General features: G+C 41.5%; 1 protein-coding gene and 1 long non-coding RNA gene across 3 annotated transcripts in view; one reads left to right on the forward strand and one right to left on the reverse strand.

The window, feature by feature from the left end:
* The window catches only part of COBLL1 (cordon-bleu WH2 repeat protein like 1), a 120692-nt gene extending 118008 nt beyond the window's left edge, over positions 1 to 2684 (reverse strand). The window contains exon 1 of one of the 2 annotated variants that reach the window (XM_075933515.1): positions 2375 to 2684. The gene's annotated coding sequence lies outside the window, so the exon portion shown is untranslated. The remainder of the gene's footprint in view (positions 1 to 2374) is intronic. The other variant, XM_014580739.3, reaches the window with a different exon arrangement.
* A 3612-nt stretch (positions 2685 to 6296) lies between these two features.
* Positions 6297 to 26834, forward strand: part of LOC112543753 (uncharacterized) — a 31129-nt gene continuing 10591 nt past the window's right edge. The window contains exons 1-2 of the long non-coding RNA XR_003086972.2: positions 6297 to 6425; positions 18199 to 18404. This is a non-coding gene — a long non-coding RNA (uncharacterized LOC112543753). The remainder of the gene's footprint in view (positions 6426 to 18198; positions 18405 to 26834) is intronic.

A 26834-nucleotide genomic window follows, 5' to 3' on the forward strand; every position in this document is an offset into this window, starting at 1 on the left:
TAAAAGATGGGAAAATATAAGTTCTTAATGACTTACTAATAAGTACAGAACTGGTAGAAAGCTGTAATTTTATAAATACCCATTCTGAATAGATTCATACTGGAAGTAGAAATATGGGACTTGAAACAAATCTATTTATAAATCCAAATTGTATTTCTACTATTTAATAATCATAAATCAAATAGCTGCAGTCCCATTTATAATCTCACATTCCAGAATGTGTTTATGTTTACATGTGCACTCACTTACAATTTACTTCCCAATTTTCATATTACTTTTGGAATATATGGCCTGATTATCAAGGAGGCTGAACACGTAAAGCCTCTAAAAGTGAATGGGTGTTACAGGGTTCAGGCCAATAATGCTCCCCTTTCTGCCATTTCCACTGATTCCTCTTAACTCCCCAACTCCTTAAATGACAACAAGAGTGATTTTGTTTGACAGGAGTTGGGTTCTTTAAGATTGCACATTACTGTATTTTCTTCCACAATGAAAACTTTCATTTGGCTATATTCAAGGGGGGTAGGGGTGTATTAAAAGAAACAAAATAAGTGTATATGTCAATTCCATCCAATACAGTATTACTAAATTTTTTCAAGAAAAATCCATGATTGATGGTTCATGAGCTGAACTGTACAGATAAAGAACATAAAAAATGAATTACTATAGTGTTACAGCATTAGAAACAGAACTAAAAATATCTACAACTAAAATAACTGGTCTGCACCAATGGTATTTCTAATTAGCACTGTCAAGAAAATAAAAAGCCAAGTTTCTTATCTGGGACACTAAAAGGTTTTTAGATTGTTAAAAAGAGGACAAGTTTAAAAACTGTGCTTAGGTTTTTGTTTTTCCACAGTGATGCCGTCTATGCACTTTGCACATTTCCCATGGCACAATTGCTAAAGATCTGAACAATTAGCCACATTTTTCCCACTATTCAGTTCATTTCCTGGCTTTCATACATTAGCATATTACTGAAAAGTTTGGGCTAAAAAGAGTACCGGGGTGTTTCTTCTACATAATTAAGTGTTTATTAACTAGAACTGTAACTAAAGTTTTGGGGTCCTGATACTTTTCTGGTCTATCGCCAACACTGACACAGACAATGATAGGAATAAGCAGGTTCTGACTTGCTTCTAAACAAATTCCTTTCAGTAACGTTCAAAGGAAAATTAGAGCCTCACCCACTAAATAATCCCAATATGAATTCCAAGTACCTTATTTTTTTCCAAACACCTAAAACGAAGACAAATGCTCTTGTTTATTAGCTGTTTGATTAAAATGTCCTTAATATCACAGAATAACTTATTTCGAGAGCGAAAGAGCATATGAAAGTTCTGCTTCTTTTGCTTCGTAGCTTTAGTTCAGATTCTTGACAAAGTCAGCGCTTATATTCGTCTCCAATTAATCTCCTCTTCAGAACTGTTTCTCCCAAAAATAGTTCGGGATTAACAGTTTCGCCCCCGCCCCGATTCTGTTTCCACAAACGCTAACTGCGATCGGCTTGTTTGTTTACAGATTCCGTCACATGAACTCTTCAGGTGACATCGAAAGAGCACTGAGGAGAGCGAAGCAAGTGATCGCTGAACAACCCAATGACTTCGTATCTGCCAGCCAACCAGAGCGGTCAGCAGCCCTGTTTGCTCTCTTAAATCGTATCCCTTTCGAGATGGTTTGCAGGGCGAAAAACAAAAGCCAGAGCAAAGCATTTACGGCGTTCGATTGCACTCATGCCGCCCGGCAGAGGCACAAATTGCAGCCCCTGCTGCTGACTCATTGCCCCGAGAGCTGCCTCATCCCGGAGCGCAGCCATAACCGTGCCCAGGTATTGCCTTTCAGAGCTGCAGTCCCACAATGGCCCCTTTGTAGAGCTGCCCGTTGCCGAGGGTGGCAGCTTTGCTCCCGAGCCAGGTGCTGTGCGCACCTACCCTCCCCCCTTCGTCAGCTGAACTGCCACTTTCCAAGCCGCGCACGGCCGGACAACCTCGCCGGCAATGGCAAGCAAAGGACGGCGGCAGAGAGCGGCGGTGCCCGCGTACAACGGGGTCCCTCGCACACGCAACCAGTCGTGCTGAGTCGGAAGGGGGCAGGGCTGCCCCCGCCCGCCAGACGCGGCCGTCCAGCGCCTCTGCCGGGCGAGCACAGCGTGGCCCCCCGGGACAGTTCTGGCCCGGCCGGGATCCGAGCTGGCTGGAAGGCGGCTCGGCACAAGTCTCGGCTGCACGCCTCCCCACCACCTGTTTGAGAAGGGCTCCGGGAGACGTCGCTGCCCCGCGCCAGCCCTGCCCGGAACACATGCTGCCTCCCCCCCGGCAACCATGGGGCGCCCCAGGCGGAGCGCGGCGGCCCCAGCCCGCGTTACAAACCCCACCTTGGGAAACCGCGGCGCGGAGAAAACTTGGCACGTGGAGCCGCCCCCTGCGGCACCCGCGGTTCCGCTGCCTTGTCCGCCGTGGGCAGTCCACTGGGTCCCCGCGCTGCCCCGCTCCGCCCCGAGAGCCGGGCCAGCGCAGCCCAGCCTCTCGCGCGCCCTGCTGAGGGGAGGCGGGGGCAGAGCTGGCCTCCTCCGCGCTGGAATTTTCCTCTTCCCCCAGCACAGCGCCTGAGCCGCTGCTACGGGCCCCGCTTCCCCGGTCCCACCACTAGGGCGTGCGGAGAGTCCTACAGGTGGGGAGGGCGGAGACAGCCAAGGCTCCGGAGTGTTCTCGCTACACACCACAGGCTGCTACCGCCGCGGGCCCGCGTTCTCCTGGGAGGGGAGGAGGTGCGCAGAGAGAGACCACGTAGGGATTGTAGGCAAAGGTCCCGCTCACACCCCTTCTTCCCTCCGAGCCAACAATCAGACCTAGTCGCTGTTAGAGACATGCGTTCTTGCCTGTTTCGCGCAAGTCGTAGAACTAGAGGAGAGAGTCTGTAGTGTTAATCTGTCCCTTCTGCACCCCCGCTCCCCCTTAGTTGTTCAGGCTGCGCAAAATTAAAATTGGACGCAGCTGCAAGCAAAATTGAAACTGATTAATCAGAAAGCACCCAGAGTGCCTTGTTGCTGCTTTCCAAATATAAGCCAGAGGGTGGGTTTTTCGTTATTCTTGTGGACTAGCATAATGTTGGCGTTACAAAAAACTCATATGATGAATTAAACTAAAAAGTTATTTTCTTCAGGAAATTTAAATGGGGTTTTATGGAGACATTGTCAGTTTAATCACGTTTCCTTCCCACCCCCACTGTTGCAAGTAACAACTATTGTTCTACAGCAGATTAATGTTTTCATTTTGTTTGTGTCCTGTACATGACTGCACTTTAATCTTGTTTATATGAGAGAACTGCTGTGTTGTAGTCTTCAGTGTGTAACTAACATTGTCCAACAATGCAGTGTCTGCACTAGTAATGTGTTGTGAATCTAACCGATAGACAGGAGTTTAACAAGTCTCAATAAAATATAATTCTTTATTCATATGTTCACAATATAGTCTTTATCATTTCATTTTTTCAATGGTTTTTCACTTTGCCAGTAGAACAAACAACTAGTGCTAGTGGTAGCACTCACAAGGAAATTTTACATTGTATGAAATAATTCTGTGAAAAATAAAACAGACATTGTCTATGTGTTACACTTTCCCTTATACTGTGGGTGTTTTCCTCAACTGTACTTTCTTTTTACAATAAAGAGTACATAGGATTGATACTGACTGATCAGTCAGACCACAGGTGTGTGGATACCCACTGTCTATATAATCACATAACATCAGTAAGCACACCCTCCTATAGTCTGTCTCACTTTGCCACACCAAAAAATATGATTAATCAGATGAACTCCCATACCCACTCCATAGTGCAGCCTCCTGAGAAATAGTATCCATTGAATCCCTCCCTGTAAATTGAAGCATGATCCAGGAGTCCATATGGAAATCTCTTTCACCATTTGTTTCCTCCAGTTATTTTTTTCTTGATTGTTCCGATAACCCCTCACATTGCAAATGCCTCCCTTTCTGGGTCTGTGTGAGGTTGAAAAGGCATGTCAGGCCACTTTTAGCCACTACATAATTCTCTGCTCTCTGCCTCTAGAATAGTGCCTGAGTGATTCAGGTGGAATCAAATATCCACATTCAGTGCTAGGATATCCTGATATGCTACAAAATAAACTAATGCACTGGCATGTTGATTGTTGGGTGGAATCAGGGCCATTCTAATGAATATTTCACCCACAAGTAAACTGCAGCTACTTTGAGGTGTAAAATACTAGCTTGTTCAACTACTTAAAACTGAAAGTGAAGACTACCATATCCCACTAATAATTCAGACAGATTTTAGATAGGCAGAATAACTACAATGCAAATATGGCATAGTAGTATGAAAATCCCTGCTCTTAAGTAAATTTAATGGGATTTTTAGTTACAATAGTCACAGGACACCACCCAAATGGCCAGAAACTCAATGTTATATGACTCTTAAAATATACTGCATACTGGTCATACCTAATATCATTCTAGAGCTTGGGTTCAGTATCAGTTAAAAAAAAAGTATGCCATCTACTGAATCACTTGCTAGTGCCAGTGAGAGAAACTCAGTAATGATAGGGAGAAACACAGCTGTATTAGCATAAACTTTCAACACCAACACCAAACATAAGGAAACCAGTGTCAACAGTGACACATTCCAGAAGCTTCAACCCTGAGGGAGATCTTCCAGTCAAAGAGGAAAAGATTCACTGGGAAACCCAAGCCAAAGAGAGGAGCAGAAGCGGTGCTTCCCTTCTCACACCAAATTTCTTCATTTGAACCCCTGGTTGTTAATCAAATGGACAGTATACCACAGGTTGAATGCCTGCAGGCCATCCTCCAAGAAAAGCTCTATTAAAATTATATTAAAAGTAATTGAGATATTTTAGATTGTATGTAACCTAATGTATCATTCTTTAGTGAGGTTGAACATTCTGGCTGTGTCTATATTGGCATCCCTTTCCGGAAAAGGGATGCTAATGAGACACATCGCAATTGCAAATCCGCGGGGGATTTAAATATCCCCCGCGGCATTTGCATTTACATGGCTGCCGCTTTTTTCCGGCTTGGGGATAAGCCGGAGAAAAGCGCCAGTCTAGACGTGATTCTCCGGAAAATAAACCTTTTCCGGAGGATCTTTTATTCCTACTTTCAAATCCCCCGCGGATTTGCAATTCCGACTGGAATTACTTTCAAGTAGGAATAAAAGATCCTCTGGAAAAGGGTTTATTTTCCAGAGAATCACGTCTAGACTGGCGCTTTTCTCCAGCTTATTCCCAAGCCGGAAAAAAGCGGCAGCCATGTAAATGCAAATGACGCGGGGGATATTTAAATCCCCCGCGGATTTGCAATTCCGACTGGTCTAATCTGCATCCCTATTCCGGAAAAGGGGTGCAGTGTAGACACAGCCTCTGTGTTGACTTCAAAATGCTGCTCATATAAAAACTAAGTGAGAGTAGCTGCACTGCATAATGGACAAAAGTCCACTATAAAATAGCAGCCAGAGAATACTGGGTAAGTGGTCTGTTAACTCTCTCTCTCTGAAAGCGAACTCTTTTATTGTAAAGCAATCAGTTTAAGACAAGTTCTTCCTCTTTCTCAGACTGATTTGGGAAGAACAATGCTATGTCTAGATCACAGGCTTCTTTCGGAAGAAGCTTTTCCAGAAGAGATTGTCCAAAAAAACTTCTTCCAAAAGAGCATCCACACTGCCAAAGTGCATCGAAAAAGTGATCTGCTCTTTCGAAAGATAGCGTCCATTCTGGATGCTCTCTCTCATTTAAGCTGCGATTACTATGGACGGAGTGGCCACCAGGGCACCTCTGCTTTTTCTTCTTTCCTCTTTTTTCGAAAGAACTCCCTCTTCCCCTTCCACGCACGCCTTTTTCCAAAAGAGCTCTTTCAGAAAAAGGCTTCTTCCTCATAGAAATAGGTTTACCACTGTCGGAAAAACCCCTCTGTTGTTTTGATTTTTTTTCGAAAGAACGCAATTGCAGTGTGTATGTAAGTGAAGTTTTTTTTAAAAAAACGGCCATTTTTCTGAAAAAAACTCTGTAGTATAGACATAGCCTGAGAAGTCTTGTAGCACCCTAAATATGAACAGCTTTATTCTGGCATAAACGTTCAAGGCTAAAAACGCTTTGTCAGATGCATCTGCAGTTTTTAAGGTGTCCCTCTGTCACTTGGGAAGTTACAGTTTAGTAAAGTGGTCATTAGTTGTATACCTGTCACAATTACTTTCTTTTAGTATGTTATGAGGTAACACAATCATTTACTCAAAAGCATTAACCCATGTGACAAGTCCTGGTCTACTGTACTTCTTTAACGTACTATTAGTTGACAGTTCTGACCATTGTTAATGTAACCTTCAGTCTCCAGGGTCTATTAGTACCATTTTGTATTGTAAGCAAAAGTTCATCATCTCAGGTAGGTACATAAAGTTTCATTAAGTTTTCTGAGTGCAGGTTTTTCATGAAGAACTGAAATCAATAAAAACAAGATCCTATCTGTTCTGAATAAACATTCAACTGCCTGTGGCACTTTTTGTAAGAGTAGATAGTTGTCAGATTTTTTTTTTGAAAAAGTTCCCACATCTCCACCCAACCACCGGGCAGCATGTTGGTGGTTGCTTTCTTTCAAAGGCAGCTACAGTCCAGTAATGCTGTATGTAAACACTTTGGAATGAAAGGAGCTTTAGAAAGGTAAAATATGTTATAATGTTTATGCAGTAGTGCCCATTATTGCCAGTAGTGAATGCTATTTTAAAAATTAAATCTAATAGTATACATCCATTTTCACTGTATTCCATTTACAAAGTTGGAAACGTTTATTTAAAATTTATTTCTTTTACCATTTACTTGTATATGTAACTTTAATTTTGTGTGCAGTGTGTCAGTCTCAAGATATTAGGAAGACAAGGAAGGGAGGGTGTATCATTTATTGAACTAATTTCTGTTGGTCCAATAAAAGATATGACTTCACCCACTTTGTTGCTATAAGTTTAATGTTGTCATTTCCTGATTTTGAAATTCTTAACCATACTACCTTTACTTTCTCAACTAATACACAGTTTTGTGCATGGAAAATAATCTATTTAGTACAATGGCTATTATGAATAGCATTAAGCAATAGGGGAGTGGAGCATGAAAGAGAAGGGTGTTTCCTATGTTAAATTAATTTTATGGTACGTTACTAAATGAGGAGGAAAGCAGAACTCCCTTATTCTCTCAATACAGAGGAAGTGGATACACAAAGTCAAACTTTTGGCATCCTAGCATAATGGCAAAACATTGAATAATATATAGGGCTCTTGTAGGCCCTTATTTTTGCTTACCAACAAAAATCTGTAAGTGATTTTGCTATAGACTAGGCAATCAGCTTATATAGCATAGAATCCTACTAAAGAGTTGCCTTTTCTCATATTTGAATTACAATAGTTGGGTGGGGTTTTTAGTGAACATAACTGCATGTGACTGAAAGTATTAATGTGAGTGGGAACACACATTTTTGTGTGCCAATCTAAACTGTTAGGTTTTCAGATGAAGAATATTGCACACTTTAATTGTGCATTCATCTATAAATGTATAATAGTACTAGCTTGCACTTCTGGAGTATCTTTCAAACAGCTCAAAACATTGAATAGTTATTGAAAAGATTAATTGCTTTGAAAAGTAGTTAACAATTGTTATTCCAATTTTTCAAATGGAGAAACTGAGGACATATTTGCACTGCAACCTTATGTCAACAGATCATGGCTACATTTTTAGCTCTCCCATCAACAGAAAGAGTAATGCACTGTGGGTATGTATCCCACAGTGCCTGGCATCATCTTCAGTCTCTAGTCACTGTGGGAACGCGGTATGTAGTGCAGGGTATCTTAGGAACGTCTTAGAAACATCTTTGGAAAAAGTCCCATCAGGAACCACTTTGCTTCCCTGCTCTCCAGCACCTTCTGGCTCCCTTTCACACCATTTGTGAAACTGACAGTCATTGTTGTGCACTCCAGCATCTCCTATGAAAAATCCTGGATCCCATACTTCTGCTGGGTTCATTGTTGTGAGGATACTGAACCAAAGCTCTAGAATGAAGGGCTGGCTATCATTCCAAACATTCTAGAATGTTCGGAGCCAGCAGAAATGCAGAAGTAAGAATAAGCTGCTATGGTATTGCTACCCTTACTTCTGTGCTGTGGCCTGCAGAACTAAGCCCTCAATCAGCAGCCACCACTCTTTGGCCACCCAGCTCTGATGGCAGCAGTGCAGAAATAAGAGTGATATGGTATGGTATTGCCACCTGTCTGTGCTGCTATATTTTCAACCACCCTAAAATATCCTTGTGACCCCTTTGCAACCTCATATCTCATTTTGGGCCAGGACCCCTGTGAAATCTATATAGTAAGCACACATAAATACCAGATTTTGGGGGGGGGGGGGGGGGGGAGACCAGATTTCACAGTCCGTGATGCATTTTTCATGGCTATAAATTTGGTAGGCCCCTGTGGATTGCCTATGCAGGTGGGATAATCCTTTCCATTGATGCAGTTATTGGCTACATTGAATTGCTACATTTTAAGTGTAGACAAATAGGTAGAGTGGTGCTAGGGGATAGTACATTGGCTATAGCAATTGGTATGTTGGATATTTTTATTTGGTTAACTTTTGCCTTTAGTTGACCTGTATTTGACAGCCACAGGAGTCTTCCCTTTGCATTCAACTACAGGGGCAGGACCTATATTTTTAAATAAATGGCAAGTTCTATTTTCAGATTAGTAGGCTCAATATTTTATGTACCTTTTATTGGAACTCCATGTAAAAAGAGCAGCCTGAACTAGAAAATCCCAAGCAGGACTGGACAATGTGATTTTCAATTCTGTTGTGTGCCTGGTACTACACCTTTTTACTGGAACTACGCCCCAATACTGTACCTTTTGTAATGCTGACAGATCCCTAGGGCCACAGAGGGCTACATGTGGGTGCAGCATCAGGTATAGTTTATTGTAGTGCTGCTCATGAACAACTGTGCAGGGGGAAGGAGTGTAAAAAGGACTAATGTGGTTACCATGACACAAGGAAAGAAAACACAAAAAGATACTGATGGTCTAAATTCTGGGCCTGAAAAATCTAAAGGAAAATAATAGTAATTTCACCAATTTCAATGGAAAATATTCATTGATGTTAATTTTAAAATAATATAGGCCTCAGCCTGTAATTTGATTTATGTACATGAACCTCTGTGTGTTCAACTGAATCCCACCAAAGTAAATAAGGCTCTGTAGGGATTGGCAACTCCGCAAGAATGTATAATTTTTATGTGTAAAATGTAGCATGTGGTGCAGGGACCATGTGCTGATCTTTGGAATTTTACCCTTAATGAGCAAAGAATCGTTGTCTTTTACATGCTGACAGTTACAGGCTATCCTTTAAGTGCCTTGTCTGTTGGAGGACTTTATTCTCTCAACATAACGTGTAACGTAATTGCCTAATACTGCTAACAGTCACTATTACAGGCTTGTCTACAGCTTAGGTCAACGTAACTTATGAATAAGCACTGTATGTTACAACAACCTAAGTGGTGGTGTGGACAGTGCATCTGCTGACATATCTATTGCCTCTCACAGAGGTGGTTTTAGTATGCCAATGGGAGAGCTCTTTCTTATCAATATAGAACATCTTCACCAGATGAGCTACAATGTTATAGTCTGTAAATGCTATATTATTTCTGGTTGAAATCTGATTTTCTTCTTGAAGCATACCCAGAAGCTATGTATATATTTGTGATTTATTATCTTTTTTGGAGCACATTCAAGATTAGTATAATACATTACATTATGATTAATGCAAGGTTTGTTAAATCACAGTTGTCTCTATTCATGTAGTATTTCATTATTCTCACTATCAAAATGAATAGTTACCATGTTGAATGTTGCAATTTACAGATTATATTATTCTGATTGTTGAACAATATGTCTGGAGTTGTGTTAAATCATAATTAGAGAGGTGTTAATATAGAATAACTGCTCACCTGAGGAATGTTAGGTAGTCTCAAATGATCATGCTGGCATTTGAAGCCACCTCTGTGCCTTTCAAAGGGGCAGCCATGGAGCCCTGGGTCAGCTGGGGATGCCCCAGCTGATCCTGGGCTCCCTGCGGCATTTCCCCGGAACCCAAGGTCAGCTAAGGAGTCCCCAGGTAATCCCAGGCCCCTACCGGCATGCAGCATAGCATGGTGCTGAGGGTCAGTGGGGGACTGTGAGTTCCCTGCTGACTCCGGGCTCCATGCGTTTGAAATGTGCAAGAGCCCCTGCTAGGGACTCTTGTGCATTTCAAAGCAGGCATGTCACGTGCTGCCTGGAGTCACCGGGACTTCCTGGGGCTCTTGTACATTTCAAAGGAGGAATGTGGAAGTTCTGACTAGTTGACGGGTCAATTAACCGCATTTTAACATCCTTAATACAGATATGAAAGGGCAAGATTAGAAAGGCAAAGGCACAAAACAAGTTCAAACTAGCTAGAGACATAAAGGGTAACAAGAAGACATTCTATAAATATATTAGAAGCAAGAGGAAGATCAAGGATAGGGTAGGCCCACTGCTCAGTGAAGGAGAAACAATAACAGCAAACTTGGAAATGGCAAAGGTGCTTAATGCCTTCTTAGTTTTAGTCTTTACCAAGAAGTCTGATGATGAAGGAATGCCTCACATAGAGAATGCTAGTGGAAATGGGGTAGGTTTAGAAGATAAAATAAAAGAAGAACAAGTTAAAAATTACTTAGAAAAAGTTAGATGTCTGTAAGTCACCAGGGCCTGATGAAATGCAACCTAGAATACTCAAGGAGCTGACAGAAGAGGTATCTGAGCTTTAGCTATCATCTTTGAAAAATCATGGAAGACAGGAGAGATTCCAGAAGACTGGAAAGGGGCAAATATAGTGCCCATTTATAAAAAGAAAAAAAGAACAACCCAGGAAACTACAGACCAGTCAGTTTAACTTCTGTACCAGGGAAGATAATGAAGCAAGTAATCAAGAAATTCATCTGCAAATATCTGGAAGAAAATAAGGTGATAGGTAACAGCCAGCATGACATGTAAACAAATCATGCCAAACCAATCTGATTGCTAGCTTTCTTTGAAAGGATATCTAGCGTTTTAGAAAAGGGAGAAGCAGTGGACATGGTATACTTGGACTTTAGTAAGGGATTTGATATGGTCTTACATGTTCTTCTTATCAATAAACTAGGCAATTACAACTTAGATGGAGCTACTATAATGTGGGTGCACAACTGGCTGGATAACCATTCTCAGAAAGTAGTTATTAATGGTTCACAATCCTGCTGGAAAGGCATAACAAGTGGGGTTCTGCAAGGGTCTGTTCTGAGACCAGTTCTGTTCAATATCTTCATCAACGATTTAAATATTGACATACAGAGTATACTTATTAATTTTGCAGATGATACAAAGCTGGGAGGGGTTGCAACTGCTTTGGAGGATAGAGTCATAATTCAAAATTATCTGGAAAAATTGGAGAAATGGTCTGAGGTAAACAGAATGAAGTTTAATAAGGACAAATACAAAGTAGTCCACTTAGGAAGGAACAATCAGTTTCACACTACAGAATGGGAAGTGACTGTCTAGGAAGGAGTACTGCAGAAAGGCATCTAGGGGTCATAGTGGACCACAACCTAAATGTGAGTCAACAGTGTGACACTGTTGCAAAAAAAACCAAACATGATTCTGGGATGCATTAACATGAGTGTTGTGAACAAGACATAAGAAGTCATTCTTGCACTCTACTCTGCACTGATTAGGCTTCAGTTTGAGTATTGTGTCCAGTTCTGGGCATCACATTTCAAGAAAGATGTGGAGAAATTGGAGAGGTTCCAAAGAAGAGCACCAAGAATGATTAAAGGTCTAGGAACATGAGCTATGAAGGAAGACTGAAAGAATTGGGCTTGTTTAGTTTGGAAAGGAAAAGACTGAGAGGGAATATGATAGTGGTTTTCAAGTGTCTAAAAGGGTATCACAAGGAGGAGGGAGAAGCATTGTTCTCCTTAGCCTCTGATGATAGGACAGGCAGCATGGGCTTAAACAGCAGCAAGGGAGGTTTAAGTTGGACATTAGGAAAAACTTCTTAACTGTCAGGGTTAGGAATAAATTGCCTAGGGAGAATGTGGACTTTCCATCTCTGGACATATTTAGGATCAGGTTAGAGAGACATCTATCATGGATGATACTCTAGATGATACTTGATCCTGCCATGAGGGCCGGGAATTGGACTCAACCTCTCAAGTTCCCTTCCAGTTCTAGTGTTCTGTGATTCTATGATTGAATTATCTAGGGGCTAGGATAGGGTGTGGTGCTATAGAGAAACAGAAAAGTCGCACTTGATAGTTTATACTTTTTATTTTCTATATTTTAATGTGTCATTTTTGAAACTGTGTGGGAGATTGTGCCATGAGAGACTTTGGCCTCTTTGATATCAATTTGAGGTAAGCTAGAACTTCCAAGGCCAGGTCTACACTATCTTACATCATTATAACTACTTCCCTCAGGGGTGGGAAAAATCACCTGAGCTATGCAGTTATACTTCATTAACTTCCAGTGTAGAAGGTACTACGTTAATGGGAGGGCTTCTCAGATTGATGTAGCTATCACCTTTTTGTGAGATGGATTAACTCTGCTGACAGGAGAAATTCTTCCGTTGGTGTAGTGGCATCTTTACTGAAATGCTACAGCAGAGTTTTAAGTGTAAACCTGCCTTTAAATATACCATAACCAGAGAACATATTTCCCTTAGCATCTTTTCAAACCTAATCCTCTACTGAACTCAGTTTCTTCTCATATATTTACACTCCAGATGGGGCCTAGGCATAATTTTTTCAGGCCTAGTACAATCTTGTAACACAGATCCTTCCTTCTCACACACATATCACAATCTGTAGGCAGGGCCAGGCCCTCAGGTCTGTTGGACCCCAGTAAAATATACTCTTTTCCACCCACCTTGCAATACAACCCTTTTAGATGACACAGTCAAAGGGAAGCCTTTGTCGACTGCTCTGGTAACCCTCATTTTCACGAGGCAGTGACTATGTCGAGCAAACTACTTTACATGGCTCTGTCGAGGGAGCCATGTAGTCTAGACACACCCAAAGAGACTAGAGAAAATGGCTTATTGAGTAGATACAAGAATGACTTGGTAATAGAATTCTGTGGGCTAGACAAATAGGCATCAGGGCTAGTCATGAATGTGCACTGAAGCCATAGTTTCCACAACCTAGTACGAGAGCTGTACTTTTCAGAACAGTGACTGCTGACTCAGACACCATAACCACTGTGCTTCCTGCATCACAGTGTTCACTTGCACCACAGCTTTATTTAATTTGATTTAGATTTATAAATAACTTTTTAAAAGCACACTTTCTATGTTCTAGGTGCCTTTGACAAAAAAGGAGATTATATAAATACATATACAAATCCAGCTGCTCACCCACCTATAAAACAAGAATTAGAAGCTGACTTGAATAGCAGGTATTTCTCAAGGCATGCATCGATGATTCCTTTGATCAGCTGTCTCAGACTTTTGTCAGGAAACCAAATTTAAGCCAACTTGTAGTTTGAGAAGCAAAATGATTCAGACTCACCAAGCAACTATTATTCCTGTTTAAACTTGAAGCCCTAAGATAGGAACTAGATCTCTAGAACTGAAATACTAGTGCACTAACATACTAAGCACATAATTCTATGGGAAAACTATACTTTTAGTTGAAAATATAATGCAATATATACATTTAAACTAGGGATGTAAAATCCCATTTAAACAGTTAACTGGTTAAATGTTAAATTTAACCAATTAACCACTTGAAAGGGGGCAGGCAGGGAGAGGGTGCTGGAGGGTGCTGGCCAAGCTGGAGCACTCCCTGCCCATGTCATGGTAGGCTGCTCCAGCCAGCCCAGACCCACCACAGGCAGGGGTTGGTTGGGCTTGGCTAGACCCACTGCACCACACCGCTGGTGGGGAGCTGCTCCAGCCTTCCCAGGCCACCGGTTAACCTGACATCTCTAATTAAAACATTTTCACCTCTCTCTTTATATTAAATAAGTGACCTTTTCTATTTAAAACAAATTACAGCAGAGATGACAGAGTATTATAAATCTGAAAGGGAATGGGTTATATGCTATATCGAAGATTTAAGCCATGAGCTAGGGTTGTCCCAGAGGATGTCACTTGGAATTTATGAAAAAGTGGTCCAAATCTCATGTACAGACAGTCCCCGGGTTACATGGATCCGACTTACATCGGATCCCTACTTACAAACGGGGTGAGGCAACCCCGCACTAGCTGCTTCCCCCCAGCAGACCAGGGAGACACGAAGCTAGCGCCCCCCCCCAGCAGACCAGGGAGATGCGGAGCGGCTTTTCTCAGCAGACCCCTCAGCTTGAGAATAAAGGACTGAGGGAAGTGAGGTGTGGGAGAATAAAACTGAGCTCTGGAGAAATGTTTGGCTAGAGTTTCCCCTACAATATGTACCAGTTCCGACTTACATACAAATTCAACTTAAGAACAAACCTACAGTCCCTATCTTGTACGTAACCTGGGGACTGCCTGTAGTGTATCTTTCCCAGTTAATCTGCAAAAATTCATTATACCACTAGTACGTGGTTTACAAATTAGAGATTAGAGTAACATAAAATGCTATATTCAAAACAAGATTCACATTGACTTAAATGGGGCGAGGAGTCCTGTGGCACCTTATAATTGACTTAAATGTAAACCTGCCCATTCACTCCAGCAGGGCAGGATTTCACATAATATTTTCAAAAGGCACCTAACTGGGTCGCCACATCTAAGAAAAGCCTTCAAATGGTACACAGGCTAAGCCTGGGATACTCAACATGCAGCCCACGGGCCACATGTGGCCCACAGCCTGTTTGTTTGCAGCCTGTGGTATGGCTTAGGTTAACACAGGGCTAACCACGCTGCCCACGGATGGGATCTTTTGAATATGGCCTCCTCTGGGAACACACTCCACAATGGCAAGGCATCTCCCAAGCAGGGTGAGCACTGAAAGATGCAAGCGGACGAGTTGGCTGGAACAGACGGGGACAGGGTATCAGCATTTCTAACCCCTAGGGAGGAGGTGCCGGGAGCGCTGGGGCATTGTGTGAAAGAAGCTATTTGCATATTTTTGCTTTTATATTTGCATGTGTAGGCAACCACACTTAAATTGCAGCCCTTAGCATGTGCTGTATCATTGTGGCCCCTGGGGCTTCCAAAGTTGAATAGCCCTGGTCTAAGCCATGCTTTATAATCCAGCTCTATCATGCCTACATTTCACTGGACCTTGAGTTATTCTAGTCTTAGCCAGCATGGTGTGTTTCTTGTGCAGTTTATGAAGAAGACTTGCTGGTGGGACAGTGCTATGCTGCCTTCTGAGTGTATTTTTTTTTACTACTCTTGACAGTCTTCAGTGCTCAAAACATGGCCTGGAAGGCATCAATTGCAATTGCTGCTCATTGCAAACTTGTCTTTAACTGCTAGGCTTTTCACAGTATCAGTCACTAAATTGTTTTGACTGAGCCACATAAATCTTTTGTTTTCAAAAAGGTGTGAGCCGCAAATATGATATGAAAACATCCACTAAGTGAATTTCAGAGCAATGCCCTGTCTTAGTAATTCAGTTCAGAACTGGTCTTCCACAGTCTTGTAGGTTTTTCTATCTTTAAAATTCATTCAGCTCAAGAATAGAATAAGATAGCATGGGATATTTAGCTGTTTACCACAAAATAGGCTACAAATGATTTCTGTGGAAAGATCCCCCAAATCAGGGCCTTATTATGAAGAGGAAAGCACTTCTGGAAATTTAAGCAAAAGAAAGCTGAGAAAATTTATTAAGTTCAAATATCACTGAGCAATGTTCCCTCTAACCTTTTCCATCCACATCTGGATTTTTTTCCATCCTTGTGAGGAATAATTTCATGTGCATTGAGGCATTTACTAATGTGTACCACCAATAGAAACAATTGGGTATTTGCATCTCTACTGAGTTGTAGCACAAGCATACAACTTATAGAGAACACTGACTGAGAGGGTCACTTTGATAAAGCATTGACATATAGCAATCCTCAAAGCAAACCATTTAACTTATTGATATGAATGTGCAACATAGTCTTACATACTTATTTAAGAAAGATTGAAATCCGTAAGTCAGCTCTCTGTATTGACTATGCAGTCGGTCTGTCAACCAGTTAAGAGAGAGAGTGCTGCTCTGGGGGAGCGTAGGTGCTTCCATTTTGCACTGCACGTGGGAAGTCACGATATAATATATAGAGAACAATGTGAAGGTGTAATATTCTGAAGGCAGAGCCACTCTAGCCTAGGGCTGGGGAGAAAAGAAATCCTGTTAAATCTTGTTAAATCTTTCTCTACAAGGTATTCTTCCCGGTCAGTCTATTACATTTTACCCAGCAAGCCAGACTTTTCAGAGATTTCTCCAGATTGTACCATGAATCAGACAGTAACAGCCATTGCAAAATTCATATATAGCAGATGGCAATCTGATTAGAACCTTTACATTGCATTTGGAAATAACTTACTTTAGTTATAGATTAACAGCAAGCATATAATTTACTACTAGCAGTAGAATCAGGGGTGACGTGTGGGTAGGAGAACATACGGGGCTCACATGCCCCAAATACTGTGGGTGGGATGGACAAGGGGCCAGCCAGGAGACTGCAGGGAAACTAGCAGAGGGGGGAGGGGCTGCCACCCGCAGCAGGGGTCCATCCCTCTCTACCTCCTTCCCCTGCATTCATTGGCAGTGGTGGAGGAAGCAGAGCAAGGCAGCTCCAGCTTGTTCTGCTCTCCCAGCATGTCTCTCTAGGGTAGAGGTAGAACTGCCCCCACACTCACTGGCAGGAAGCATCGTTTGAAGGTGTTGTGCAAGTGCACTTTGAGGAAGAGGAGTGAGAGGTCAGATGCGGAGTGATTGCTTTGTGAAAAATGCTCATGATATGGTGTTTTGGTCTTTTATTATTTTTTATTTGAGTTCATTCAAAAGCTTAGTGATTGTCTTGTTTCACCCATATAGTTGTTGTTGGGGTACTTAGTGCATGGCTTAGGTAGGACACATGCTGTGACATAGAGTTTGAAAGCTGTGTGTGGGGAGCATTGATCATCATTGTAGCAGTGGAGATATGTCTAAAGGCTGGGTCTGGTCAAGGTCTGCAGCAGTATGGGTGTGTGTGGGTGTGTGTGGCCGCTAGCTTGTGGCAGCAAATTTAAAAGGGTCTGGGGCTCCTAGCCACTACTGTGGCAGAGCCCTAGGCCCTTTAAATTGCCACCAAAGCCCTGAACCTTATGTTCCAGGAACCCCTGAAGGGTTGGCTGGGGGAAGCTAGTCCCATCGCTTCAGTTCCATCTGGGAGCATAGACCTGGACTCCCTTGCCCGGTGGCCCAGCAAGTCTCTCTGCATCCTTGGGTCTGGCGCAACTTTTAGTTTGTATGTTTTCGGGCCTCATCTATGGGCAACTTACTTTTGCTAATGCACTTGGCCAGGTTGGAGGGTTGTTTGAAAGACAAAAGAGAGAGTGCAAGAAATATTTCATTCAAGATATGGTCAATCTCAATCTCAGCCACTGTCCAGAGGAAATTTATAGTTCCACCTTGTAAGAGAAAACATAGTGACAATAAGGGCATGGTTTTTTCAGAGGTCCTATATATCCAACATACTGTCTCAGTCAGCACCTCTGTAAATCAGGCGTTAAGATTGTACTTTTACATTTTTTCTTCTTATGTCTTGTTTAAAGATAAAAATTAAATAAGGTTGAAATAACACCCTGCTCTGTCCCAGACAAAAGCAATGGAATAGTCTATTAGTCATTATAAAAAGCAGATTGTTCAGGCACTCTAGTGGCTTACACTGACTGAGTCCTGGGGGGTAGGGGAGAGGAAATCTATAATAAACACATGAAACATGCATATTTATCTCATGTGTTAAAGGCTTTCTTGCATAATAGGTTGAATCCAACAAACTTCTAGTTAATTTTAGTGCATTGATTTTAGCACTGCAAGCCTAAGGGAGCTTTTCAAAAGACACAAAAGGAAGTCAGACATGCAACTACCCTTAACCCCCAGGAGAGGTGGGTGTCTAATTGCCTTTGTGGCTTAAGAAATTCTTTCCTGTTGTGTCTTTTCCTCATTACAGAATAAAAACAGCATGAAGAAACCACACAGGCACAGCTGGGTCCCAAACAGCATTGTTTATTAGATTTAGGCAAACATGACAGCGCTTGCTACTTACATTCTGCTGTTCTGATTGGTTGCTGCTGGGTTCTAAAATCTGAACCCAATGAATTATATCAAGTGAAGCTATCTACTCCTATACAACAAAACAAGATGATATCAAGTGAGGTAATAGACTGATTCCTACTTTAAAGTAGGAATAAGACCCTCCGGAAAAGGGCACTTTTTCCGGAGGATCGGGGCCAGTCTAGACGCTCTTTTCCGGCTTTTTTAAAAGCCGGAAAAAAGCGGCGGACATTTTTATTTAAATGCCGCGGGGGATATTTAAATCCCCCGCGGATTTCCCTACGACGACTAGTGAAATTTACATGCCCCTTCCGGAAAAGGGGCCAGTGTAGACGTAGCCGTGGTGTTGTTACTTATTTTACTTCTTTCAAATTGTGTTATTTTAGGTTTTTGACTGGTTTGTGAATTTCATAACTATTATTTCTCACTTATGCTTTAAATTTAATTTGTTGGGTAGTGAGTTCTAAAATGCAGAAACTTTCATGGTTGAAGTAATTATCCCTATTGTAATTTTAAAAATATATCCATTTTATCTAGGTTTTAGGTGGTGTACACCTGCACATTATCTTGATTTTGGTGTATGTAACAAAATTAATTCCCTTTAATTTTATCGATCCATGTGTGGGAACACTGGAATCGGGTTCAATGTCTTTGAGGCTCTTGCAGACAAATTGGGAGATCAGCCACTAACAGTCCAGCAGTGCAGCCCTGGCCTCACACTTGTCCTGGAAGTGACTGGCATGTCCCTATGGCCTCTGGGGAAGGTGGGACAGGGGGGGCTCCACGTGTTGCCCTTGACTACAGGCAGCACCCCAATGCTCCCATTGGCTGGGAACCACAGCAACGGGAGTTGCGGGAGCAGTGCCTGCAGACAGGAGGCAGCACAAGGAGTCATCTGCCCCTCCCCGCTAGGAGCCATAGCTGGACATGCCAGCCCCTTTTGAGAGTGGTGCAGGGCCAGGATGAGAGTGAGACTGCCTGGGAACCACTGAAGTAAGTGGTGCCCAGTTGGAGCTTACATCCTGACCCCCCAACCCCTTCTGCACCCAAGCTCCCTGTACCCTGAGCTTCCTCCTGCACCTCAACCCCTCCCCCAGACTCAGCTCAGAGCCCCTCCCACAACCTGAACCCCTCAGCTCAAGACCAGAGCCTGTACACCTCTGCACCCCAACCTCCTGCCCCTGACTGGTGAAAGTGAGGATAGGGATGTCAGGGAAGATGGAATGAGTAGGACAAGGTCTCAGAGAAGGGGTGGGGCAAGAGTGTGGCCTCAGAGAAGGGGCAGGAAAGAAGGCGGAATAAGGGTATTTGGATTTGAGGTAGATCCTGGATTGCATTTAAATTAAAAAAAAAAAAAGATCTTGTGCTTAAAAAGATTGGAGATCCCTGCTTTGGTCTAAGGCCAGATTACTGTATGCTGGAATAGGTCACTTGAAGAATAAACAGGGATCCCCCCCCACAGAAATTATGGATCCTCTCTTTATGGTCTCCAGGTGATCCACAGATGTCAGAGGTATCTCCTGAATCTCCATAATTCTCTTGGACTTCCTCTAGTTTCCACACAGGCCAGTTTCTTTGGAGCTATTCTGCCAAGGATTCTATTGCCACCAACCTTTCCTGGAAACTTCCATGACTCAAGTACAACATGGTGGGAGGGGATGAAAATATTTCACGCATTTTGTGAGTCCTTGAGGGAGTCTGGAGTCAGGGTTGAAGGATGGCAAAGTGCAGTCTAATCCTGCCCGACTCCAATTGTATATCCAACCTTGAACACCACTAAAAAGTCTCTACGGGTCTAAAAAAGGGGATAGTGAAATGGATAAACACAAGCCGTCTTCTTCTCTTAAAGATCCCTAAAGCAAAAGACCCAGATTCCAACTTAACCCTTTCCTACCCAGAGGCCTGGAAAGTTAAATCAAACATTGCAGGACCAGCCTTATCTATGAGGTTTTGGTATATTTATGGATGTATTTCAAGGATGGGCTGTTCCATAGAAATGGGAGATTAAAGTTTCCTGACTATTCTAATATTTGACAATTTCAAGTGTAGCAAAAAGTTGTCACAGCTTAAGAGAGTTCTCAGCTGTCCTTTCTACTGCATTTCCTCTGAGGGCCACAATTTATAAACTGCTTCCAATATTCTCAAGTCACACACAGAGCCACCATGGCTTCTGAAAAACAAGGAAAATAACTGCTCTGGAGAAGCTGAAAGCTTCTGTCATATTTATTTCAAATAGTCATAAATAGTGGTTTGTGTTCACTCTTCAGCATAGATGGATGTTCTAAATCTAAGAGATGTGCTTGCCCTCTAGAGGTCAAACAAGAAAATACTGTAACTGTAGCTTTATTTCAGGGTTCATATAGGTAGTTTTTCAAATCCCTAATGGTGACAATTTGCATAACTGGTAAACTGATTATAATTATGCTGGTTGATAACCCATCCCAGTCACTTCTGCACACTATACTCAGTGGTACCAAAGAACCACTAGAGCAGCTATTCTCAGTAGGGATGTGAATGACTAGTTGAGTAGTCAACTATCTGATTAGCAGATGCTTATTGGATAGTCAACACACTAGTCAACTAGTTGTTCCCCCCTTGCTGTCTCTATCAGAAAGAGACAGCAAGGGGTATGTTTTTCTCCAAGTCTGTTCATTGACAGTCCTGCTATTCACAGAAGTGCTTTTAAATGTCTCTGTGTCTAAATGCTTCTAGAAGTGCCCAGTTTTCTATGAGTTCTTCATGTTACATTTTCCAGATCTGCTCATCAGGTAAGTTGCAAATTAACTATACCTGAGCTATCAGGGTGATAGTTACAGTGTAAGACTATAGATAGATGGATAACTGAATTATGTAAAACACCTCTATCCCAAATTTCATCTAAGTATGTGGGGGTAATGCACATAATTCAGAAAATCCCAAACATACCAATACAATAAAAAAAAAGTGCAGTGAAATAGTTCACCCAACAGTGACTTACTAAGGACTTTTTCAAAACATATCCCCTATGGATCAATTTTCCCTTCATGTCTCCAGTAAAAGGAAAAGTCAGTGATCAGGTTTTATATGGATTTGAGATTATACCACCTGCTCTCCAAGGCCTTACCTTGGCAAAGCACTTAAATATATGCTTAACTTGATTTTACTGGGAATTAGGCACGTCTTTACTGAAACAGAGCCATAATTTTTAATTGTATACTCATGTCTCTAATGCAACTGAAAGATACATTTTCTTTAGTGAGTAACTGGCCCAAGTAAGTTTAAAGCAGGGCACACCAGGGAAGGTGTGTTCCCTAAGCTGAGATGATGATCTTTTCCCACTCTTCAGTGGGCGTTACATAATAAACAAAGGGGGTGTGACTGTCTGAAAAGTCTTTTGCAAAGGTCATAGTCCTGTGCTAATGCCACTCCTCCTTTCATGGTGTCTAACCAAGGCAGGTGTCTTGCAGTTTTTCCAGTGTATTTGCAGAAACATTTAGGCTGTGTCTACACTGGCCACTTATTCTGGAAAAGCAGCCGCTTTTCCGGAATAACTTGCCAGCTGTCGACACTGGCCCCTTGAATTTCCGGAAAAGCACTGACGATCTACTGTAAAATCATCAGTGCTTTTCCGGAAAAACTATGCTGCTCCCGTTCGGGCAAAAGTCCTTTTCCGGAACAGTTTTCTGGAAAAGGGCCAGTGTAGACAGCACAGATTTCTTTTCCGCAAAAAAGCCCTGATCGCGAAAATGACGATCGAGGCTTTTTTGCGGAAAAGTGCATCTACATTGGCACGGACGCTTTTCCGGAAAAAGTGCTTTTCCGGAAAAGCATCCTGCCAATGTAGACGCGCTTTTTCCGGAAATACTTATAACGGAAAACTGTTCCGTTATAAGCATATCCGGAAAAGGATGCCAGTGTAGACGAAGCCTTACAGAATGTTTTCTGGATGACCTGGGAGAATAAATCTGTGATAACAGTAGGATTTTATTTAATACTGTGAAAGTTTATTTTAATGAATTTTTCTGTTTATAATTTTAGTGTTTTTGCTTCTGTCCAAAGAATTTATAAAGTGTGCTCATAGCTCCACTTGTGCTTCTGAAGCCTTTTTGTGTGTGTGTGTGTGTGTGTGTGTACGCACGTGCGTGTGCATAGTTAGATTGTGGCTTTTTGTTAAACATTGTAAAGCTCAGAATAAACTTGCTTTGATAATACTCCACTTACTTTGTGCTTCCTATTTATAGCTAAAAGGAACAGTGAGATAAGAAGAGAGGGAAACAACCTAACATGACTACCCTAAACAGTGTTGAAAAATCACAGAGACAATGCTTAGCCCTGAGAATTTCAAACAAACAAAATAAGGGTTACTCTGGGGACAGCTTAATGCCTTTCATTAACCTTTTAGAAGAAACCCACCACAACTGTTTGTTATTGTTGACTTTGGGTCTTTGTGACGTGATCAATGCAGATTACTAATATTTAAAAAATCTTTAAAACAAAATTTAAAGTTTAAGTTTCACATTGGAAAGTGTAGCAATAATACTTAGTTCTTCTACATCACTTTTCATAGGTAGATCTCTGGTATGCAAATAACCTTAACTCTGCTTTCATATACTGCCACTCTCTACCTAAACTACAAATAACTGTGCACCAGGAGTCCATACATTTCTAACGTTAATAATCAGAATTACATATTCCCCTACCCTGTAGCTTACTTGATATGTTAATATGTTGCATTGCTCAGTACATGCATTTCCTATTTTATTGGAGGCCTCCCATCAATCCAACACATGCTTCCTTGACAATAGAAATATCTTGCTTCTTACATACTTTATAAGAATCAAAAGCCTGTCACAGTCTAACTCTGCTTTCTAATATATTTCCCATTTGGCAGGAGCTGGAAACTTTACTATGATTATAAACCTTTACTATTCAAAGAGGATAGGTTCCCAGAGTTTGTCAATGTGTGAAATGAAAAACAGACTATGTAACATAGGCATTTTTCTTCAAAATCTCCTAAATGAATTAGGCTGACTACCTACAGAACTTGTACTCATAAGTCAGTTACATTCTTTGGAAAATCCCATACTTTGCTGCACAAGCAAAGGTGAATGCTTATTAAGCATCTGTTGTGAAATATCAAAGAATATGGGATTGATTAGATAGCCAACTGCCAAAGCACCTGGACAAATCATCAGTGGTATCTAGAATACAACTTGTCAACAAGTTGTAATACTCTAAATACTTGTTATAAGTAAGTATCTGCCTTCCAAAGAGAGCAAATAGGATGAGATGGGGATGAAATTAAAGTTACCTTAATGCTATATTTCTATACATGCCAGTGGCTGGAGTTCTGTTTGTGCTTCATTACATGCAGTAAATGGAGTTTCCTGGTTTTCAGATATCTGATGGTTAACAAAATGTTTATGAAAATTTTCCTTCCAAAAATTATGGTACACATTTACAGCTTTAACTTCAATGCATTTAAGACTTCAGTGTGGAATTTTGTTTTAGTTTATCTGAAGTTTGATAACTGTTTCTCATCGCCAACTTTGTCTCAACAATAATATTACTATTATCATTATTCTTCCCTCTGTAAGGTATAGTCTAATTTTGGGGAAAGATGGGAGTTTGAGAGACAGCTGTTGCCAACCTTACATTTAATAAGATTAAAGAATGAAATTAAAAACAAGAGCCAAGGTGGAAAATCACTAATTATTATTGAAACAAACTAATAGGAATTCAAAAATTAAGTCCTGAGAAATGTTGGGTATTCTATGCTTCCACTTATCATTCCATTAATTGGGATGGGACCCCAGTCATGGTTTTGTTTATGAACTCTGTTTGTGGTGTTTCCCAAATTAATGCCTAGTTATTTCCCTTCCTTTTTATTAAAAGTTTCTTTTCTAAACTTAGACTCTGTGCTTGTAAGTGGGCAAGCATTGCCTATCAGAGGTGCCCAGGAGTGATGTGTGAATTTTCCAGGTTACTGGGTAGGGGCTCAAGCCAGTTTTGTGTTGAATGGATGGAGATTGACCCTTACATATGGAACCTGCCCCTCGCTGCTGCTTTCTCTACCTTGCAAAAGGATTTACTAAATCAACAAAAGATCTTAAGATTAATGGCAAACATGCATTATTATTGTAATAGTCAAAAGAATGTGTAAATGTAGGTCGAAGAAGTTCAAGTAAAGCTGCCTATATAGGGATATGGTGGATGAAGAATATGTGACATTGAAATTAAGTTTTTAAATGGAAAATGTTTCTAAAAATGTTCCAGGTTGGAAGACCAAGTGAGTATCGGAGATAGTTTTAGTTGAGAACCTCCAAATTTACCAGGGTTCATAAAAGCTCTATTATATATATATGTATAATGTTTTGATGGACAACATTGATGATTTTCTTAAACTTTTTTATTTATATATTAATACTTGTAGGGAATTGTGTGTGTGTGAGAGAGACAATATTATTAAATGGCAGTAGACTTTAGACTTTGTGAACCAAATTTGGGATTGATACCCACAACTTCACCTCACTAACTCAGAAACCTATGAAACCTAGGCCTGATGATGTGTATAACACAGTCTTATGGATCAACCCCATTTTCCCTCCAAATATTTTTCTTCAGGTCTTGTCTATTCTCTGGAGCATACCTACATCTGACAGTTCCTTGGGAGACTAACTATGTCCATAATTCATTTTTGTTTTTCATTTGCAAATACAACCAGTAGCGCAACAGCAAACAATATACAGAACAAGGATTTCAACATATCATGTTACAGACTAACTCGGCTATCCCTCCAAAACTTGCAAATATGTTGAGGTACTTTTGTCTTGTTAAGGGCCATATTATAGACCTAAATCTGAAACGGCTTTTGTGAGGGTTCATGAAGTACTCAGGACTGTGTGTCACCTTGTTACCCCTTCTCTCCTACCTCTAATGAGAGGGAGTTTAGCCTGTTGTAGCTGGGGTTTAGTAAATTACCACCATTAACTGTTCAACACTCAAGAAATCTCATCTGAGCTATGCCAGCCCTATTTGTGCTTGAAGATTAAAAGGAGAGACTTCAGTCCCCTTGAATCATTCCCTGTGATATCCAGCCCCTAGCACTGGCTACTCACAGAAATCTCAGCTCCTTTGCTCCCAAAGGAACAGTATATCTGTTTACCAGTTGTACCTTAGATCATTTTCTCTTGTATAAGGCACCACACTTCCAACCAAAAGAAGGCTTATTTAAGAAAGAATAGAAAAAGCTGGAAATAAATGGTTAAAATATATAAAAAAATAATGAAATGCAACAGAGGGCCTACACTGATCAATTGTCACCTTTCCTCCCTAATAAAGCAGGTTTCCTTCCAAAATTTCAATTTGTTGCAGAACAGTCTGGCTTCTCAGGATCCAGGATCCAAACTTTCATGATATACTGTACTCTGCTCAAAAGATTTCACTGTGACCAGAGACAGAAAGTCTTCTCCCCCTCCCCCATGGCCATTGGTTATAATGTTCTTTTTTACTTCTAAGCAGTCTTAATGTTTATAATTTATCTTGGGTAGGTTTTTTCCATTAACTTTTTTTGTATTGGTGCAACTATGGACAATTGAGCATGGTGTTATTTTGCTGCTTGTCAGTGTCAGGAGTGGAGGGGAGGGAGTCAAGGTTTGGAGAGGAGTCATCGGCAGGTGGGACTCAGGGTGCAGGATAAGTGGAGTGGGCCAAGCGGGCGATTCCTTCTGAGAATGGGTCCAGCCTCATGGTACCACCGGCCCCATTGGAAACCCGGTATCGACATAATCAGCTGGCCAGGAAACGATGACAATTCTCTCTTGCTTGAATGAGCCATCCCTGGGACGTATGATTCCCTGGTGACTCACATTCCCTCCAAAACCATAAGGCATAGTCAGGCCCACTGAGAGGGAGCAGAAGGGGGAACAAAGAGGGCAGTTGCTCTGGGGTCTGGCGATTCAAACGAGTCAAGAGTTCCCAGCTGCTGCCACTCTGGCAACGGCTGGAGTCCCAGGGCCCTTTAATTCACCACACTGTATGCTAAGTGCAACTCTGAGGGTTGGCTCTATCCTGGTCCCTCCCTTTCTTACTTAGGCCAGGTCCCACCACACTTTGTCTGGGGAAGCTGTTGTCACCCCTGGGCTTAATTTAATATACTTACATTATTCTTTAAATGTTATCCAGTGTCACATCTCAGAACAACTGAGTATTAACAAGCCATAAGCTGTCAGCAGACAGCTCACATGCGATGCTGCATGGACAAATAGTAAGAAAGCAATGTCTTAGATATGCTGAGTTTGTCAGATGGGGGACAGGACAGCTTGTAAAGAACAGTAACCCATTAAAACCACTAGGCCTCTATGTCACAGCTTTATAAGACAGTTCTTTTGTGAAAAGATAAAATAGAGAGATGGCTGTAGGAAAAGCAATGAATGTGTATAATTATATGTCTGGGGTATGCACATTCTTCCTGTGCATCCAGATATTATTGTATCCTTTCCAGATGCTTCTATTAGTTTCTCTGTCTGTTCCATGGTAGATAATGTTCTAAAC

The sequence above is a fragment of the Pelodiscus sinensis genome, chromosome 7 (assembly GCF_049634645.1).
Source record: "Pelodiscus sinensis isolate JC-2024 chromosome 7, ASM4963464v1, whole genome shotgun sequence".
NCBI lineage: Eukaryota > Metazoa > Chordata > Testudines > Trionychidae > Pelodiscus > Pelodiscus sinensis.